Below are 21,686 nucleotides of genomic sequence, written 5' to 3' on the forward strand. Positions count from 1 at the left end.
TCTCCCATTGCAGAGCACAGGCTCTGGATGCGCAGGCTCAGCAGGCTCAGCGGCCATCACTCACGGGTCCAGCTGCTCTGCGGCATGTGGGATTTTCCCAGACCCGGGCACAAACCCGTGTCCCCTGCATTGGCAGGCGGACTCTCAACCGCTGCGTCACCAGGGAAGCCCTGAGTTGTTTGTCTTTTTACTCTTGATTTGTAGGCATTATAGATAGATAGGTAGGAAGGTAGTTAAGTAGGTAGGTAGGTAGGTAGATGGATAGATAGATAGATAGATGGTCTGATAGTCTGAGCACAAATCGTTTGTTAGATATATGTGTAGTGAATATTTTCCCCCAGTATATCTCTTGCTTTTTCATTTTCTTATAAGCAGAAGATTTTAATTTTAATGAGTCTACTTTATAATTTTTTCTTTTATGGTTAGTGCTTTTGTGTTTTGCTTAATAATTCTTTACCTACCCCCAAGTTTGCAAAGATTTTCTTCTTTGTTATCCTTCTAGATGCTTTAGTCTTAGCTTTTACATTTAGGCCTGTGACCAATCCTGAATTAATTTGTGAGTATGGTGTGAGATGGGATTGAGCTCCTTCTTTTTCATACAGTTATCCATTTAGTGCAGCACCATTTATTGAAAAGACTTTCCTTTCCTCCACTGAATTGCCTTGGTACTTTCTTGTAAATCAAGTGGACTGTTGGAACTCTCTACTCTGTTCTGTTTGTCTGTTCTTCAGCTAGTACCACACTATCTTCAGTTCGGTAGTTTATCAGTTTTGAAATCAGGTAGTGTAAGCCCTTCAACTTTGTTCTTCTTCAAAAATTTTCAACTATTCTGGCCCTTTGCATTTTCTTTCTTTTTTTAAAATTAATTTTTATTGGAGTATAGTTGCTTTACAATGTTGTGTTAGTTTCTGCTGTACAGCAAAGTGAATCTTTTGCATTTTTCATGTACACTTTAGAATCAACTTATCAGTTTCTACCAAAAAGCCTGGTTGGATTTTGATTGGGACAACAGTGAATCTACCAATCTAGAGAGCACTGTCATCTTAACAATATTAAACTTCCATAGACATGGTATATCTTGCCATTTATTTAGGTCTTTAGTTTCTCTCAGCAGTGTTGTTGTCTTCTCAGCAGTGTTTTATAGCTTTTAGCATTGATGATTTGTACATTAAAAAAAAATTATTTATTTACTTATTTTGGCTGCTCCAGGTCTTAGTTGTGGTGTGCGGACTCTTAGTTGCAGCATGCGGACTCTTAGTTGCGACATGCAGGCTTCTTAGTTGCAGCATGGATGTGGGATCTAGTTCCCTGACCAGAGATTGAACCTGGGCCCCCTGCATTGGAAGTGCGGAGTCTTACCCACTGGACCACCAGGGAAGTCCCTGATGATTTGTACACATTTTAAAAGATTTATTCTTTTTTTTTTTTTTTTTTTTTGCGGTATGCGGGCCTCTCACCGCTGCGGCCTCCCCCGCTGCGGAGCACAGGCTCCGGACGCGCAGGCTCCGGACGCGCAGGCTCAGCGGCCATGGCCCACGGGCCCAGCCGCTCCGCGGCACACGGGATCCTCCCAGACCGGGGCACGAACCCGCATCCCCTGCATCGGCAGGCGGACTCTCAACCACTTGCGCCACCAGGGAGGCCCTCTTATGTATTTTACATTTTAAAGTCTACTGTAAATGGCAATTTTTACATTTTCAAATTTTGTTTTATATATATGCTATATATATATATATATACACACATACATATATATGTGTGTATATATATATATATATATACATATATATATGCAATTTAAAAAATTGATCTGCAACCTTACTAAAGTAACTTAGTAACTCCAGTAAGTTTTGGATAGATGCCTTAGCATTTTCTGTATGTATAAACATCATCTGCAAAGAGTTTTACTTTATTCTTTCTAATCTCTGCCTTTTTTTTTTTCCTTGCCTTGTTCCTTTAAGGGAAAAGTGGTCAGTTTTTCACAGTTAAGTATGATGATAGCTGTAGATTTTTTTATAGATGTCCTTTATCAGGTTGAGGAAATTTCCCTCGATTCCTACTTTGCTGAGAGGTTTTTATCATGAATGGATGTTGAATTTTGTCAAAAGTCTTTTTCTGGGGCCTCCCTGGTGGCGCAGTGGTTGAGAGTCCGCCTGCCGATGCAGGGGATGCGGGTTCGTGCCCCGGTCTGGGAGGATCCCATGTGCCGCGGAGCGGCTGGGCCTGTGAGCCATGGCCGCTGGGCCTGCGCATCCGGAGCCTGTGCTCCGCAACGGGAGAGGCCACAGCAGTGAGAGGCCCGCATACCGCAAAAAAAAAAAAAAAAAAAGTCTTTTTCTGCATTTCTCAAGATGATCATCTGGTTTGTTTTCCTTTATTCTGTTCATGTGAATGTGTCTCTTTTTCATCTTTTGGCACTTTTTCATCATGTCAAATTAGGGAAAAGACTACCGTTACTACTTCTAACACTCGAACATCTTGGCATGATTCATTGAATGTAGGTTGAGGAGCATGATTTAGACAGTTTGAATCTGATAATCTCCATAAAATACTTTATAAACTAAAAAGCACCATATATATTTAGGTAGAATTATTTGACTTAAGGGGCCTACCTGTCCCCCAAAACTTCTCTTAATCTCTGAAACTTCTGCTGTTCATCTCATGCCTAAAAAAATCAGTATGAAAGTAACAGAACTGTACACAGTGAGATTTTGACCTTAAAAGGTCTTACTTCCTACTTTCTGAGCTTGGGAGACCTAACTTATGGATATGACAAAGTCCTTCCATTTAAGTGTCCAGTAATATTTCTCAAAAAAAAAATTCTCAAAAAAATCTGTATATTTGTTACCTATGTCCCAATTGTTCATTGACCTGAAAATCCTGGGGGACTAAGAAGTCTGTGGTCCTTGGTCTAAACACTGGAGAAATCAATGACTTAAAAGGAATTTCAGATGATTTGGGGTGCAGCTATCACCCTCCCAGACTTCAGACTATACTACAAAGTTACAGTAATCAAAACAGCATGGTACTGGCACAAAAACAGGCACATAGATTAATGGAACAGAATAGAAAGCCCAGAAATAAACCCACACACCTATGGTCAATTAATCTATGACAAAGTAGGCAAGAATATACAATGGAGAAAAGACAGTCTCTTCAATAAGTGGTGCTGGGAAAACTGGACAGCTACATGTAAAACAATGAGATTAGAATATTTCCTCTCACCATATACAAAAATAAACTTAAAATGGATTAAAGACCTAAATGTAAGACCTGAAACCGTAAAACTCCTAAAAGAGAACGTTGGCAGAACATTCTTTGATATAAACTGTAGAAATACTTTTTTTGGATCTGCCTCCTAAGGCAAAGGAATAAAAGCAGAAACAAACAAATGGGACCTAATTAAACCTAAAAGCTTTTGCACAGCAAAGGAAACCATCCACAAAACAAAAAGACAACTTACTGAATGGGAGAAAGTATTTGCAAATGATATGGCTGACAAGGGGTTAATATCCAAAATAAAGAGCTCATACAACTCAATATCCAAAACCAAACAATCAAACCCAATCAAAAATGGGCAGAACACTTGAATAGAAATTTTTCCAAAGAAGACATACACATGGCTCAACATCACTAATTTTTACAGAAATGCAAATCAAAACCACAATGAGATAGCACCTCACACCTGGCAGAATGGCTATCATCAAAAAGAACACAAATAACAAATGTTGGCAAGGGTGTGGAGAAAAGGGAACCCTTGTACACTTTTGGTGGGAATGTAAGTTGGTGCCACCACTATGGATAAAAGTATGGAGGTTCCTCAAAAAACTAAAAGTAGAACTACTATGATCCAGCAGTTCCACTCCTGGGTTTATATCTGAAAAAAACAAAAAGGTGAATTCAAAAAGATACATGCAACCCAGTGTTCATAGCAGCACTATTTACAATAGCCAAGATATGGAAGCAACCCAAGTATCCATCAGCAGATGAATGGATAAAGAAGATATGGTATATGTATACAATGGAATATTACTCAGCCATAAAAAAGAATGAAATTCTGCCATTTGCAGCAATGTGGATGGACCTAGTGAAATAAGGTGCTTAGTGAAATAAGTCAGAGAAAGACAAATACTATATGATATGATGTATATGTGGAATCTAAAAAATAAAACAAACAAATGTATACACCAAAACAGAAACATATTCACAGATTAAAAAAAACAAACTAGTGGTTACCAGTAGGGAGAGGGAAGGAGGGAGGGGCAAGATAGGGGTATGGTATTAAGAGACACAAACTACTATGTATAAAATAGATAAGCAACAAGGATATATTGATAGCACTGGGAATTATAGCCATTGTCTTGTAATAACTTTTAATGGAGAATAATCTGTAAAAATACTGAATCACTGTGCCATACACCTGAAAGCAATATAATATTGTAAATCAACTACACTTTAATAAAAATAATGAAATTAATCAATATAAGGAGATGTGTATGTTATATTTTCTGAATCCTGAGAGAATGGAAAAAACAGGTGTTTATGGTAGTAGTGTAAGCTGGTATAGGTCTGGAATGCTGTTGTTGATGACTTATAGGACAGCTTGACCCTGGTTGATTGGGGAGGCTATCCCAGGTTGTGTGAAGTTGAAAAAAGGATCTCCCTTAGGTGATTGGCCTGGTTCACTTTCTCAGCAATGACCAGCAGAGCCATAGTTTTAGAAACTATGGACAACTGAACTTCAGCAGTATCGTCATCTCTCTGATTGTTGAGTCATCCCAGGAGCCATGTTCAGTAGCTTGGGACTGCCAGTGAGGTCTCATTGAGCAGGGGTTTCTGATTGGTACTTTCCAGATCACTGTATGCTTAAACCCCTTCCTTTGCTTGAGAGCAGGACTAAAGTTGATGATAATCATTGAGAACTAGGAAGCAGTCTCTAGTTCAAATGTCCTTTGAGGACTAAACCTCTATAAACATGTTTACTAAGCAGTTGTCCCATATGTATTGGGACATTTCTGGTGGTGGTGCAAACACTAGCTCCCAAACTAACATGTCCTCCTTTTGAACAATTCCCAATCTGGTAACCCTTTAACTATTACTCTTATGAATCCCTTTCCCCTATGTATTGACTTCTTTAGGTATATTCCTATTTATTGCTATCTTTCTTAAAATTTGGTGGCAAAAGCAATTAATACAAGGTATGGAACTCCTTTCTCCTTAATTCTGAACACTGTACTTGTATTAATCTGTGTGTTCCCACCAAAATGATGAAGAGATGAATATATATGTGTGGAATTTGCAATAAATAAGATACAGTCACATTGTGAGGGAGGGATATGTGAAAATATACATCACCAGAATATTAATTTATAAGCGAACCTAGGGCATTGGGTAAAAATTAATGATAGCTGTATGGAAAACCAAATCTCATCAATGTAACCTAATTTTTTCAAGAACATTTTAAGGATCTGGAGGAAACAGGGCACATATGTCTTGACTTTCTCATGCTGTTGATTTAATTATGAATAACATAATCAGCAACAACCCAGGGAAACATAGTTCAGCTTATATGATACCACAGTCAGATGGTGGGAAGGCCAGAGACATCAAGGATATGGTGCTGGTGCAGGATAGCGCTTACCAGTTAACCCTTCAGAGGTCAATCTGGGACCCAGTCCCATTAAATAAACTTTATGACTACTGATGTATTGTGTATATATTTGTTTGTGTGCCAGAAATACTGGAAACAGAAGTCAAAATAACCTGGATAAATTAGGTACTTAACAAACTGGACAATGTCAAATGAAGGCTAATTTTGTAAGCAGGAAGTTCAGATTGGAGAATGATTGGCTTTGTGCCTAGTCTGGCAGAACAAGCCCCTGGGCCGTGGTGAATCACGAGGTAGTTGAGCCATCAATGACTATAATATGAGTATGTGCAGAGTACCGCATCTCATAAGTCAGTGCTCTGGCTAAGGATACTTTTGGGAGGCTGAGAAGCAGGCAAAAGATACAGTGAAGGCTTACAGTGGATAAAAATTTTGAAATAGAAGCAGGGACATAAATGCAGCAAGATGGGAGGGATATGAAAAAGAAGCAATTAGAAGTATTTTGTATTAAGTAGGATAGGCTAAAATGCTGTAAAAATAGGTAAAAAATACAGTGGCTCAAATTTAGTACAAGTTTATTGCTTTTATATAACAGTCCTGGGCGGATATTTCAGGTCATTGGGGGTCCCTCTATACTCAGGGACCCGGCTGATGGTAGCCCGGCTGCCTTCACCATGTGTCCAGCAGAGTTGCTCTGGTTGCCCGTAGGAAGGCAGAATGAGCTTTGCCCAGAAAGGGCTACTATCATGTCTGCTCACATCCCATTGGCTAGAAGTCAGTCATGTGACCATACCTCACTGCAAGGGAGACTGGGAAATATAGGTCCCCTGTGGGCTTCAGGAAGAGAAGAGAGCACAGATTTTGAAAACCACTAACTGTTTCTGCCATACCTCTAAGAAACAGAAGTTGACAACAGATTTCTCATTAACAATAACATTTAGAATACAAGAGTACATACCTTCAACTTAGAATTTAATACTAATTAAACCATCATTCAAGAATGGTCAGCAGGGCTTCCCTGGTGGCGCAGTGGTTGAGAGTCCGCCTGCCGATGCAGGGGACATGGGTTCGTGCCCCGGTCCGGGAAGATCCCACATGCCGCGGAGTGGCTGGGCACGTGAGCCTGTGCTCCGCAACAGAAGAGGCCACAACAGTGAGAGGCCCGCGAACCGCAAAAAAAAAAAAAAAAAAAAAAAAAAAAAAAATGGTCAGCAGTCCCTATGGAGGAGAATTTGGCAATATCTGACAAAAGTATATAAGTAAGTGTTTACCCTTTGACCTAGCAGTCCCGTTTATAGTAATTATTCCAGAGGATACACCTCCACAAATCATTTTTCCAGAAAGTGCTTAGTACCTATAAACCAGAAACAAGTGATAAGGGTTGGGTGGATATGGGTGGAGGCATAAGAATGGAAATGGGGCTTTTCTGAGTATCTGGTTTTTTCGGGGTTTTTTTTTGAGGTACGCGGGCCTCTCACTGTTGTGGCCTCTCCTGTTGCGGAGCACAGGCTCCGGACGCGCAGGCTCAGTGGCCATGGCTCACGGGCCCAGCTGCTCTGTGGCATGTGGGATCTTCCTGGACCTGGGCACGAACCCATGTCCCCTGCATTGGCAGGCGGACTCTCAAACCACTGCACCACCAGGGAAGCCCTCAGTGGCTTCTCTTGTTGTGGAGCACGGGCTCTAGGCGCGTGGGCTTCAGTAGTTGTGGCGCATGGGCTCAGTAGTTGTGGCTCGCAGGCTTCGTTGCTCCGCGGTGTGTGGGATCTTCCCGGACCAGGACTTGAACCTGTGTCCCCTGCATTGGCAGGAGGATTCTTAACCACTGCGCCACCAGGGAAGCCCCCTTTCTTGCATTTATAAAAAATAGTTTTATCACCCAAGTGTGTGTCCCTGGAGACTTTAGTTTAGTCTTACCCTTTCTCTAAAAAGTATTTGAGATGTCTTTCAAGTCTCTCTTTTAATCTATGGATTGCTTCTCCATTCCTTCTGTTGAAGAACTGGACCACTTGACCTTTAGAGTTTTCCACTGTGACTTTTGCTGATTGCACACTCATGGTGCAGCTCAGTATGTCCCTCTGTATTTATTTCCTTGTTTAAAAACAGCTTTATTGAAGTATAACTGACATACAATAAACTGCACATATTTAATGTGTACAATTTGATACCTTTTGCTATATGTCTACACCAATGAAAACACCACCAGCATCAGGAGAGTAAACACGTTTATCACCCCCAAAGTTCCCTGTGCCCCTTTGTAATTTCTCCCTCTTACCCCTCCCTATCTTCTCAGCAATTGATTATTTGCTTTCTGTCATTCTGAGTTTGTATCTTCTAAGATTTTATATAAATGGAAGCATGCAGCATGCATTCTGGTTTTTGCCTGGCCTCTCTCACTCAGCATAGTTATTTTGAGACTCATCTGTGTTGTTGCATGTATTGATAGTTCCTCCTTTTTATTGCTGAGTAGTGTTCCGTTGCATGGATATACCACTCTTTTGTTTATCCATTGACTCGTTGATAGAAATCTGGATTGTTTCCAGTTTTGTGTCCTCTGCCTTTCTTGCAAATTGGCAGCTGGATCCAGAGTTTTGATCAGACTCAGGTTCAGCCTATAGGAGGCACAAAATATCTGGTTACTCTCCTGTTGTGAAGATCAGAGCCATAGGTGCTTAATGCCTACATCTGTTAATTCATGGGTGGAATTCCAGGTCTACAACTTATTTTTCATTTATAAGTTGGAACGCTCTTTAAAAAGATGCTTCCCCTCATCTACTACTTGGTCACCAAGTGGTACATCTCATATATGGCAGGGTAAATGCTTTATTTTTTCCTTTAATTTATTGGTTTTCAAGATATCCATTCCATCCCTTAATTCTTTGTATAAAACTTCCTGTTGTTGTTTCCTCTTGGGAAACTGGTTATCTCTTCTCTTTGTTATCACTGTTTTGAAATTTCTGGTGTATCTGTTTTCTTCCATCAAGGTGGAAGGTTTTCAATCTTGAGAAACCTTCAGTTCTAGAAAATGTTCATCCTCTTCTTCCTTGATGTCTTCCCCTCCAGTTTATTCTCTTTCTGTGACTCCTATTATTCAGATATTGCACCTGCTAAATTTGTTCTCTATTTTATTATCCTTTATCTTCTTGTTCTACATTTTCTGGGAAATTTCCTGAACTTTATTTTCTAACTCTTCAGTTCAGCTTATCATTTCTGCCGTCAGACTTTTATTTTCCAAGGGTGATTTCTGTGATTGTTGTTTTAAATAGCCTCCTCCTCTTGTTTCATGGATGCAATACTTTCTCCCTGAAAACAATGAGTTTCTGAATAATGTTTTCCTCTAGCACTGTGTCTCTTTCCTCGAAGTTCTTTTTTCTGCTTTTGGGTTTGACTTTTCATTGTAGAGGTTTTCTTCGAATGTCTGGGGCTCTGTGGATGTCTAGTCATGCATATGAGTAGGGCATCTGGGATGTTTCCTTAGAGAAGACTCAATTTCACTGTCTTTAGATATTTCTTCTTGGGCTGATCCCTCGAGAAGGATTTTTGGATCTTTATCTTTTGTGATAATGGTATTCCTGAAATCCAGGTGGGGATATAAGGCTGGAGAGCTGAGAAGCTGAGAAGCTTTTAATATGTGTAGTTTTACTCAGCCTCCATTTTCAGTATGGTACCCCTTCATCCTCAAATCTTGGCCATACTCTAGAGACTCTCTCTTTTACCCTTGCCAGAGGAGAAGACCTCCATTCTTATTCCATAGCTGGGGAGAGAGAGTTACGTGTTGCACTGAGTCGCGGAAGGGATCTGGGATCTGTTTATTTCATTTGCAGCTAATCCTCTTGTTTTTAGCCCCATCTTTGCATCCCTTTTCAAAGTTACCTGGGCCAACAATTCCTGAGCCTTTTGAGGGCCCTGACGTGTAAATTAGATTGCCACTGTGTTTTCTCCATTGCTGGCATTCTTCAGTCTATTATCAGTATATGTGATTCATCTGAAGATTTTATTGAAAATGCAGATTGATTCATTAGGTCCAAGTTGGAGCCTGAGATTCTGTATTTATAACAAGCTCCTAGGTGATGCTTATGTTCCTGCTTCTGTTTTGTTGGAAAGAAAAGAAGCAGTTTCATTGGAAGTTGTATCATAATTTATGTAGCCTATTTCCTATTGCTGGATATTTAAAGTAATTCCAGGTTTTTACTTTTAAATGCAATATTATGAGATGAACAACCTTAAAAATAAATTAATAGGGCTTCCATGGTGGCGCAGTGGTTAAGAATCCGCCTGCCAATGCAGGGGACACGGGTTTAAGCCCTGGTCCAGGAAGATCTCACATGCTGCGGAGCAACTAAGCCCGTGAGCCACAACTGCTGAGCCCATGTGCCACAACTACTGAAGCCCATACGCCTAGACCCCGTGCTCTGCAACAAGAGAAGCCACCCCAGTGAGAAGCCCACAATGAAGAGTGGCCCCCGCTCACCACAACTAGAGAAAGCCTGCGCGCAGCAACAAAGACCCAACGTAGCCAAAAATAAATAAATAAATAATATATAAAACTTAATTAATAAAACATCCATTTCCACGTTCTGTTTGAATTTTGAAAGATGTATAGAAACTTGTTGAAGCACCACCCCTATCCAAATAAAGAACTTTTTTTTTTTTTTTTAGAACATTTTCATCTACAAACAGTTCCCTGGTGCTTCTGCCCCGTCCTGGCCCTAGGTTTCCACTGATGGTCTGTCTGGCCCTACAGATTAGTTCTGCTGTTCTAGAATTCCACATAATTGGCATCATACAGTCTGTACATTTTTGTGTCAGGATGCTTTCATTCAGTGTGTTTTTTCAATTTATCCCTGTGTAACGTGTATTCCTTTTTATTGCTGAAAAGTATTCCACCATATGGATATATTACAGTTTATTTCTCCATTCTCCTGTGGGTGGATATATGGGGTTAGTAGCCATGGTAAATCAAGCTGCCACACATTTGTGTACAAGTCTTTTTGTGGATATATGTCTTCATTTTTCTTGGGTAAATACCTAGGAGTAGGATTACTGGATAAAATGGTAATTGAATGTTAACATTGTCTCAGAACAGTTTAAGCAATGTCAGGTTGTTCTCCTTCCTTGTCAACACATGTATTGTCAGTCTTTTAGATTTTAGCTCTTCTAGTGGGTGTTGCAGCAGTATCTCATTGTGGTTTTCATTTCCCCAACGTGTCTCTTCAAATTTTCTGCCCATTTTTCTAATGGGCTAAGTCTTAGAGTTGTAAGAGTTCATTCATGTTCTGAGACCTAGTCATTGGTAAGATATTTATTGTGAATATCTTCTCCCAGTCTGTAGCTTGCCTTTTCGTTTTTTTAACTATGCTTTCAAAGAGAAGTATTTGCTGTTTAACAAAGTCCAGTTTATCAACTTGTGTATGTGCACGAGCACACGTGCACATCCTGAGAAAGCTATGCCCACTATAGTGGGTGCCTAGTGTCCCCCCAAAATTCTTGTCTATCTGGAATGTGACTTATTTGGAAATAAGTTTTTGCAGATGTAATGAAGGTAATAACAGAAGAGGGTGGGCCCTAAATCCAGTGATTTAGGTTCTTACAAAAAGAGGAGAGGACACACACAGACACACACAAGGGAGAAGTCTATGTAAAGATGGAGGCAGAGATAGGTGTTATGCTGTCACAAGCCAAGGAATGCCAGGAGCCTCCAGAAGCTGGAAAAAGCAAGGAAGGATGCTCCTCTAGAGCCTTCAAAGGGAGCATGGCTCTGTTGAGACCTTGATTTCAGATTTCTGGCCTCCAGAACTGTGAGAAAATTAATTTTTTTGTTTTGACTACCCAGTGGTAATTTGTTATGGCAGCCCTAGGGAACTAATACATCTACCTAGGACCACAACGATTTTCTCCTGTTTTCTTCTAAAAATTTCAGTTTCACTTTTACATTTAGCCTTATGATCCATTTTGAGTTTACTTTGTGTATGGTGTGAGGTAAGGGTTAAGGTTAATTTTTCCCATATGGATATATGGTTTCCAGCACCATTTTTAGAAAAGACTATCCTTTCCTCCATTAATTACCTTGTACTTTTGTTGAGAATCAATTGACCATAAGTATGTGGGTCTACTTCTGGATTCTCTTCTGTTTGATTGATTTATAGGACTATCCTTATGCTAATACCCCCTCTTTATTTCTATACCTTTATAGCAAGTCTTTTTTTTTTTAAATAAATTTATTTATTTATTTTTGGCTGCATTGGGTCTTCCGTTGCTGTGTGCTGGCTTTCTGTAGTTGCGGCGAGCGGGGGCTACTCTTCATTGTTGTGCAAGGACTTTTCATTGCAATGGCTTCTCTTGTTGTGGAGCACAGGCTCTAGGCACACAGGCTTCAGTAGTTGTGGCTCACGGGCTCAAGAGCGCAGGCTCAGTAGTTGTGGCACACGGGCTTAGTTACTCTGTGGCATGTGGGATCTTCCCGGACCAGGGCTCAAACCCGTGTCCCCCGCATCGGCAGGCGGACTCTCAACCACTGCGCCACCAGGGAAGCCCTATAGCAAGTCTTAAAATCAGGTAGTGTGGGCTTCCCTGGTGGCGCAGTGGTTGGGAGTCCGCCTGCCGATGCGGGGGACACGGGTTCGTGCCCTGGTCCGGGAGGATCCCGCATGCCGCAGAGCGGCTGGGCCCGTGGGCCATGGCCGCTGGGCCTGCGCGTCCGGAGCCTGTGCTCTGCAACGGGAGAGGCCGCAGTGGTGAGAGGCCCAAGTACCGCAAAAAAAAAAAAAAAAAAAAAAAGAACAGGTAGTGTACGTTCACCAACTTTGTTGTTCTTAAAAATTATTTTGGCTCTGCTGGGTCCTTTACATTTCCATATAAATTGTACAATCAGCTTGCCAATTTCAACAAAAAAAACTGGCTGAGTCTTAACAATCCATCATATATGTCTCCATGGATTTAGATCTTCTTTAATTTCTGTTTCATTAAATATTTTATTTATTTATTTGTAAGTGTAAAGGATTTTTTTTTTTTTTTTTGTGGTACATAGGCCTCTCACTGTTGTGGCCTCTCCCGTTGCAGAGCACAGGCTCCGGATGCGGAGGCTCAGCGGCCATGGCTCACGGGCCCAGCCGCTCCACGGCATGTGGGATCTTCCCGGACCGGGGCACAAACCCATGTCCCCCACATCGGCAGGCAGACTGTCAACCACTGCACTACCAGGGAAGCCCAGGATTTTTTTTTTAATTGTGTAAAACAGGCAAAATTATTTAGGTCAGTACATTTTTAAGGAATTTCACATGTTCTGATTCCTTCCACTGCCAGTCACTTAGTTCCTCCAAGGTTTGAGTCATAATCTTCAAGATAAGATAGCCTTTTCAAAAAGAACTTTTGCTCAGTCCACAGTTGTCATGTCGGTCAGTCCACAATTCTTCTAGGTCACCTTCTTTGATCTCCCATAGAATATGGCCACACTTTAAAAATTCCCCACCTGTAATCTTTGGGATCCAATTTCTTCAAGCAATTTACTTTAGGACCATGTTTCAGGTCAGAGGAGACGGCTCTGACTGGTTCTGAATTTTAGACACCCTCTAAACATGCATCAGGTTGAAATCAGATTACTCCTAAGTTATCACATCCTAGAACAGTACCTTTTTTTTTTTTAACATCTTTATTGGAGTATAATTGCTTTACAACGGTGTGTTAGTTTCTGCTGTATAATAAAGTGAATCAGCTGTACATATACGTATATCCCCATTTCTCTTGCCTCTCCCTCCCACCCTCCCTATCCCACCCCTCTAGGTGGGCACAAAGCACCAAGCTGATCTCCCTGTGCCATGTGGCTGCTTCCCACTAGCTATTTTACACTTAGTAGTGTATATATGTCCATGCCACTCTCACTTTGTCCCAGCCTACCCTTCCGCCTCTCCGTGTCCTCAAGTCCATTCTCTATGTCTGTGTCTTTATTCCTGTCCTGCCCCCAGTTCTTCAGAAACTTTTCTTTTTTTTAGATTCCATATATATGTGTTAGCATATGGTATTTGTTTTTCACTTTCTGACTTACTTCACTCTGTATGACAGACTCTGGGTCCATCTACCTCACTACAAATAACTCAATTTTGTTTCTTTTTATGGCTGAGTAATATTCCACTGTATATATGCCACATCTTCCTTACCCATTCATCTGTTGATGGACACTTAGGTTGCTTCCATGTCCTGGCTATTGTAAATAGTGCTGCAATGAACATTGTGGTGGATGTCTCTTTCTGAATTATGGTTTTCTCAGGGTATATGCCTGGTAATGGGATTGCTGGGTCGTATGGTAGTTCTATTTTTAGTTTCTTAAGGAACCTCCATACTGTTCTCCATAGTGGCTGTATCAATTTACATTCCCACCAACAGTGTAGGAGGGTTCCCTTTTCTCCACACCCTCTCCAGCATTTATTGTTTGTAGATTTTTTGATGATGGCCATTGTGACCAGTGTGAGGTAATACCTCACTGTAGTTTTGATTTGCATTTCTCTAATGATTAGTGATGTTGAGCATCCTTCCATGTGTTTATTAGCAATCTGTATATCTTCTTTGGAGAAATGTCTATTTAGGTCTTCTGCCCATTTTTGGATTGGGTTGTTTGTTTTTTTGATGAGCTGCATGAGCTGCTTGTATATTTTGGAGATTAATCCTTTGTCAGTTGCTTCGTTTGCAAATATTTTCTCCCATTCTGAGGGTTGTCTTTTCATCTTGTTTATGGTTTCCTTTGCTGTGCAAAACCTTTTAAGTTTCATTAGGTCACTTTGTTTATTTTTGCTTTTATTTCCATTTCTCTAGGAGGTGGGTCAAAAAGGATCTTGCTGTGATTTATGTCATAGAGTGTTCTGCCTGTGTATTCCTCTAAGAGTTTGATAGTGTCTGGCCTTACATTTAGGTCTTTAATCCATTTTGAGTTTATTTTTGTGTATGGTGTTAGGGAGTGTTCCAATTTCATTCTTTTACATGTAGTTGTCCAGTTTTCCCAGCACCACTTATTGAAGAGGCTATCTTTTTTCCATTGTATATTCTTGCCTCCTTTATCAAAGATAAGGTGACCATAGGTGCGTGGGTTTATCTCTGGGCTTTCTATCCTGTTCCATTGATCTATATTTCTGTTTTTGTGCCAGTACCATACTGTCTTGATTACTGTAGCTTTGTAATATAGTCTGAAGTCAGGGAGCCTGATTCCTCCAGGTTTGTTTTTCTTTCTTAAGATTGCTTTGGCTATTCAGGGTCTTTTGTGTTACCATACAAATTTTGAAATTTTTTGTTCTAGTTCTGTGAAAAATGCCAGTGGTAGTTTGATAGGGATTGCATTGAATCTGTAGATTGCTTTGGGTAGTAGAGTCATTTTCACAATGTTGATTCTTCCAATCCAAGAACATGGTATATCTCTCTATCTGTTTGTATCATCTTTAATTTCTTTCATCAGTGTCTTATAGTTTTCTGCATACAGGTCTTTTGTCTCCTTAGGTAGGTTTATTCCTAGGTATTTTATTCTTTTTGTTGCAATGGTAAATGGGAGTGTTTCCTTTATGCCAGTACCTTTTTAAAGTCCGGACACTGTGTTATCAAGATACAAGCCTTAAAAAAGAAGCCATCTTTGTTTCATGTCAACATTAAAATTAGAGTATTAAATCAGTATAGCTGATAATTTCCCTCATATCTTATGCTTTTAAATTATCAATTTTATAGTCCTGGAAGCAACCTTTATGTGTATAAATACCCCCATCACTTGAACCTGTTTTAGGTATCATGTTCCTTCTTCTGTATCAAAACTCATACTGAAGAATGAGTTCTGGGTTGCAAAGGAGGATTTATTTTTGCATCTGTCTGTAAGTCTTTGTCCACGAATTACAGAAAAGCAAACACAAGTGCCATTTCTGCAATGTTTAAAATATTCCGAATACTGTACTTGCCTGTGCTTTGCCAAATTTATCCCTAAATGTTCCATAGTTTTGATGCTATGGCAAATGTTATTTCATTTTCCAATTATTTATCACTGGTATATGGAAATACAATTTTAAAAAAATTAACCTGCAACCTTGCTAAATTCACTTGTTACCTTTTGTAGCTCTTGTTGCAGACTTTCTAAGTACATGATCATGTCACCCATGATTAAAGACAGCTTTACTTCTTTCTTTACAGTCTACATGCCTTTTATTTCTTGTTAATGACTTACTGCACTGGCTAGGACCTCTAATAAAATGTTGAGGAGGGTTGGAGGGTGGACATCCTTGCATTGCTCCTGATTTTAGGAGGAAAAAGCCCACTCTTTCAGCATTTGAGCTTAAATGTGGGTTTTTCATAGATGCTTTTTATCTGGTTGGGAAGTTCCCTTCTATTATTTGTTTTCATGAGAGTTTTTATCATGTTGGATTTTGTTAAATTCTTTTTCTACATCTGTTCAGATGATCATATAGTTTTTCTCCTTTATTCTGTTAACTCGATGAAGTACATTGATTTTCTAATGTTAAACCAAGATTGCATAAACTGTGATGTATTAGGTTATATTATTATTTTCATATATTAATGAATTTAATTTTTTCATTAAGGATTTTTGCCTCTATATTCTTTTTTTTTTTTTGGCTGCGTTCAGTCTTTGTTGCTGCACATGGGCCTTCTCTAGTTGTGGTGAGCGGGAGCTACTCTCTGTTGCAGTGTGCGGGCTTCTCATTGCGGTGGCTTCTCTTGTTGCGGAGCACGGGCTCCAGGCGCGCGGGCCTCAGTAGTTGTGGTCTGCGGGCTCCAGAGCGCAGGCTCAGCAGTTTTAGCACACGGGCTTCTTTGCTCCTTGGCATGTGGGATCTTCCTGGACCAGGGCCCGAACCCGTGTCCCCTGCATTGGCAGGCAGATTCTTAATCACTGAGCCACCAGGGAAGTTCCTGACTCTATATTCTTGAGGGATGATGCTTTGTAATTTAGTTTTCTTGAAATGTCTTTGGTTTTGTTACAAGGGTAATTCTGGTCTTGTAAAATGACTTGGAATGTGTTTCTCTCTTCTATTCTCTTTAATCTTGGTATTTCTTCCTTAAATGTTTGGCAGAATACATCAGTGAAGACATCTGAGCCTAGAATTTTCTTTGTGGGAAGGTTTTTAAGTACAAAATCAATTTCTTTAATAGGGATTTTTAGGGATCTTTTTGTTTGAGTTTTGGTAGTCCATGTCTTTCCAGAAATTTGTGTGTCATCACAGTTGTCTCATTTATTGGAATAAAATTCTTCTTTTTAAAAAATATTTATTTATTTTTGGCTGCATCGGGTCTTTGTTGTTGCGGGCGGGCTTTCTCTAGTTGGAGCGAGTGGGGGCTACTCTTCATTGCGGTGCACAGGCTTCTCATTGCAGTGGCTTCTCTTTTTGCAGAGCACGGGCTGTAACAGCTGCACGGGCTTCAGTAGTTGTGGCACGGGGGCTCTAGAGCACAGGCTCAGTAGTTGTGGCGCACGGGCTTAGTTGCTCCACGGCATGTGGGATCTTCCCGGACCAGGGCTCGAACCCATGTCCCCTGCATTGGCAGGCGGATTCTTAACCACTGCACCACCAGGGAAGTCCCAGAATAAAATTATTCTTAATAATCCCGTTATCTTTGTAATGTTTATAGGATCTGTGCTGAGGTCCTCTCTCTCCTAATTTTGCTAAGTTCTTTCTCAGTTTGGTTGGAGGTTTACAATTTTATTGGTTTTTAGAAAGAACCAGCTTTTGGTTCACTGTTTTTTTGTTATTTCTGTTTGTTTTTAAAATTTCATTGTTTTCTGTTCTTTATTATATCCTTCCTTTAGCTTACTTTGGGGTTTAATTTACTCTTCTTTTTTCTTCTTTTTTTTTTTTTTGGCCGCACCACGCAGCTTGTGGGATCTTAGTTCCCTGACAGGTATTGAACCCAGGACCTCAGCAGTGAAAGTGTGGAGTCATAACCACTGGACTATGAGTGAATTCCCTTACTCTTCTTTTTCTTAAGGCGGAAATTCAGGTCACTGAATCAAGACCTTATTTTCCAATACAGGCAAATATAAGAATCTCAGAATGATACAGTGCAAAAGCAAATTAATGTAGTGGAAATTAAAACTGAATTTTGATTTTGCTGGTTTCTTATATTTGCCTTGCTGCTTTTCAAAGTTCTTTTTTCTACTGTAGATTTATAAATTCTGATAATACAAATAATACATGCTAATTCTTAAAAAAATATTAAGGGTACAGAGAATTATAAGGAATTTTATGCGTCAGGATAGGCCGTAACATATAATCACAAAACCCTTCCAGCTTGATACAACAAACTTTATTTCTTGCTTACACTGTACATCCATTCTGAATCACCTGGGGCTTTGCTCCACTGACCCACACAGTCACTCAAGGACCCAGATTGACAGAGGTCCCACTGTCTTGAGCTGTACTGTCTGGAACACATCCTGTTTATTCCCTGTAGCAGGGGAAGAACACTGAAGGGGCTCTCATGGGATCCTTTGGGTGCCAGTAATCTACACAGTCACTCTTATTCGGAAAGCTCTTTCACATACATAAATTGGATCCCTTTCTACATTTCCAGTTGTGAGTTGAGCCATAATTGTGGCTTACTGAAGAGCTTTGAAATCAAACCTGAGGTTGAACTTCAAGCTTCAACACTTAGCAGTCACACATCCTAGGGAAATGAGCTTGTTAACCCCTGAGCATTTCCTCATGCAAAAAAATAATATCTGCCCTTCATGATTGTTTAAGGATTAGATAAAAGGTACTAAAATCCCTGGACAAGGCTCAATACATTATTTTTCCCAGAGGCTTTCTTCACTTGTGAGGCTCAGCAAATCCAGCTACAGTGCTAATCCCATTTTCTGTATAATAGTAGACCAGAACGTTAATTGTGCTCATCTTCCCATCCTATTGTTTAATGTAAATGGTTTTGTTAGGAAACTTTTCTATGATTGCATAACACAACTATTTGATTGTAATTATGCTATGAAGTTATAAACCTCTTTTTTACTCTCAAACTCTCATGAATGTACAGTGGATTTTCCAAAAGCTACATGTGTGATATCACAGTTGATTTTATAGATGAGAATCCAGCTCTCTGCTGTTGAGCCAGATACTAAAGTAATTTGTGAAATGTGAAACAGCGCCACTCTGCTCACTCAATTTTTTTGTTTGGGAAAACACAGTAATTTTTCACTTTAAAAAATGTTACTCACGTTAACATGCAACAAGTGTCAAAAGGTCCTGAAATGAGTTTGAGAGCTGCTAGTTTAGACTCTGAACCTGTGGGTGAAAACTGCAATGTAGGCAGTATTTCTATAAACAGATACCATGTTATCTGCACCCATATCTCAGCATCTTTGGTGACTTTTAATCTAAGTATCCCTTTCCTTCCTTTTGCTGGAAAAAAGAAGTTACTTGCCCTAATCCTACAAATAGTTACAGTTTCTCTAAGCAGAGATCTGGAGGCAGTTACACTGAATTCCAGTTATTTAGGTGGCTATTAATGACGGTTATTTTATTTTCTATCTTTCACGCAGAGCTTATTCACATGGCATTTTGGTATGCCAGGAACCAAAAGTGAGATACTTAAAGGCAGTAAAACTGAAGTAAAATAGGAAGATCAGCCAAGAAAGACCTACTGGAGAAAGCAGAGTAAGTATGATGTGTTGTTAAGAATTAACTGGGTTATAAGTGGAAAAGCAGAGACTGGGTCAGTGAAAAGAAGTCGTGGTTTGTTTCTCTCAGGCCCTTCTAATACTTCTAAACTGGCCAGATCACACAGCAAGCCCAAAGATGCCTTGAAAAGGACTTGCACATTAACTTCTTGAATTGTATATGAAGCATGACTTGATTCATAAGTAGTGTAAAACATCATGCAGGGAAAGGATCATATCTTCATAAATCTTTGCATCCCAGTAGTTAATGTGAACATTTTCCAAGGGAAAATTGGGGGACGGGTAGCCCATCAAAGGCTTTTTGTCTTCTATAGGGAGGTTTTTTTAAAGAACAAAATAATGGAATTTTGAATACTTTCAGTGGTTTATGGAGTAAGTAGGGTTTAACATTTTCATATAAGAAAGTTTTCATTGGTTTCCATGATTATGGTGTTCAGGAACCATTGTAAAACGACCAAAACCTCATTTTCCAACATTTTTCCATACAGTCCCTTTGACTGCTTTTTATTGCCTCAAGTTGCGTATCTTCCCTAGGCCTTATCTTTCTTGTCTCTGAAGGCTCTTCCAGCTTTGTTTCTCTTACATATTCCATTTCAGATTTGTTGTCTTCTTTCTCCCCATCTTCTTCTGAAGAGGTTCTTGGTTAGTGCCTCGGTGGCTGTGGCTGACCCCTGCCCCCGACCCGCTTCCTTGGCCCCTGGGAGTCACTCAGGGTTGCTTCCCTCCTGCAGGGACAAGCCTGCTGTCCTGGCCTTCCAATCAGCTCCCCTGGGAGAGTCAGTGGTGAAATGGAAACTGAGGAAACATCCCTTGGATGTCGCCTACTTAAGTATGATTCCTTAGCTTTAATTTTGGATAGGACTGTAAAGGGTACAGTCATTTTATACTGATAATTCTTTCTTTTATCCTAAACATGCTTTTTTAGTAAGTGGGTCTTTATAAATACGAACCCACATCGTTTCCCTTCCCCACCCCCATTCTGAACCAAATCTGCTATTTAAAACTCAGCCTAAATTTTTTCTTGGCACGAGGATTTCATATGGTCTTACCATTCCACCCAGGTCTCCTTATCCAAGGCCAGTAGTGTTTGTCACGGTGGCAGCCATGACTCTGCCCCTGTATATCAAACCTGGAATATGGAACCTTTTCTGAGAGGGTGAACTATATAGTACATTTGAGTATAGGAAAACAACTGAGCGTACAAAAGAACTTCTTTCATTTGTTCTTTTATAACCTATAGTTATGAAAATAGGTATTGGATGACTTTTTATAACTGTCTTTACATATACATGTGTGTGTAAATAGATACATTATTTGTGTGTCTTAATAACTTAGCTAATGACAAGGTAGATTGATGGCCATGAGAATGTTAAAGAAAAAATTATGATCCTTGTTAAAGAACAATGAGGCAGACTTTATTCAAGATGACTGCCATAGGTGTGGGGACCACAATGATGGGATTTTGCAGTTGGGGTTGGGGGGGGTATAGAGACTGGACTCAACTCCAAGTACAACAAGGAAAAGGGGGAATTTATACCCAAGGAAGAAGGTGGAGGTCAGGTCAGTGAATGGACTGTTACCAAGGAAACATCAGGGGTTAAGAGGGGATTCTGGTGAAACTGACCTACCAGAATTCTTGCTGAAGGCAGGTCAAGGTGAATAGACATCACCTAAACTAAAGGATGATGGGGATGAGGAACCTGGTCAGATATTAAGAGAGATCAGATATTGAGAGTGAGAGATTCTGCCTAAACCGACTTAGCAATATTCTTGCTAAAACTGGACAATGAAAAGACAAATACCGAAGCTCAAAAGTTGGCCTAGTTGAAGAGAGTTGAATTCTCTTCTCAACTAGGAGAGACTCTTTGTCAACTTAGGGTTCATTCTGTCAACAGAACTGGTGGCCCTCTCCTTCTCTTTTCTTTACCCTCAGACAGTATCCTCACTACTTCCTTGAAATTAATCATCAGTTATCTGTAGGCAAATTGTTCTTTTACTTTTCAGACTTGATACTCCCTTACTTTTTTTCTGTAAAGTTTGAGAAAATCAGAAAAACCTGTAATACTACCATATTAATAACTTGATATGTATCTTTTCAGTCTTTTTCTATACATGTATAATATCTGTAAAAAATTAGATGACATGTTGCTGCATAATTTTTTATCCTGCATTTCACTTAAGTAAACATACTGTGGAAATTTATCATGGTATTTTTTTTTAACATGTAACAAAATCACAAGGCATAACAACATTTAACAAGTATAGAAAAGGTAGAGTGAAAACTAAGTCTTCCTATCCCGAGAAACATTTTTTTTTTTAAATTTATGGCTGTGTTGGGTCTTCGTTTCTGTGTGAGGGCTTTCTCTAGTTGTGGCAAGCAGGGGCCACTCTTCATCGCGGTGCGTGGGCCTCTCACTGTTGCGGCCT

The 21,686-nt window shown here is 39.9% G+C and overlaps 1 protein-coding gene and 1 non-coding gene across 3 annotated transcripts in view; one reads left to right on the top strand and one right to left on the bottom strand.

The window, feature by feature from the left end:
• The window catches only part of GPR160 (G protein-coupled receptor 160), a 37,370-nt gene that overhangs the window by 11,649 nt on the left and 4,035 nt on the right, over positions 1-21,686 (top strand). For both annotated transcript variants that reach the window (XM_060099119.1, XM_060099121.1), the window contains one exon: positions 19,122-19,236. The gene's annotated coding sequence lies outside the window, so the exon portion shown is untranslated. The remainder of the gene's footprint in view (positions 1-19,121; positions 19,237-21,686) is intronic.
• On the bottom strand, positions 15,370-15,494 carry LOC132491482 (small nucleolar RNA SNORA40). Its single transcript, XR_009532698.1, has one exon. It is a non-coding gene; the product is annotated as a small nucleolar RNA SNORA40 (small nucleolar RNA).

The sequence above is a fragment of the Mesoplodon densirostris genome, chromosome 5 (assembly GCF_025265405.1).
Source record: "Mesoplodon densirostris isolate mMesDen1 chromosome 5, mMesDen1 primary haplotype, whole genome shotgun sequence".
In the NCBI taxonomy this organism is placed as follows: Eukaryota; Metazoa; Chordata; class Mammalia; order Artiodactyla; family Ziphiidae; genus Mesoplodon; species Mesoplodon densirostris.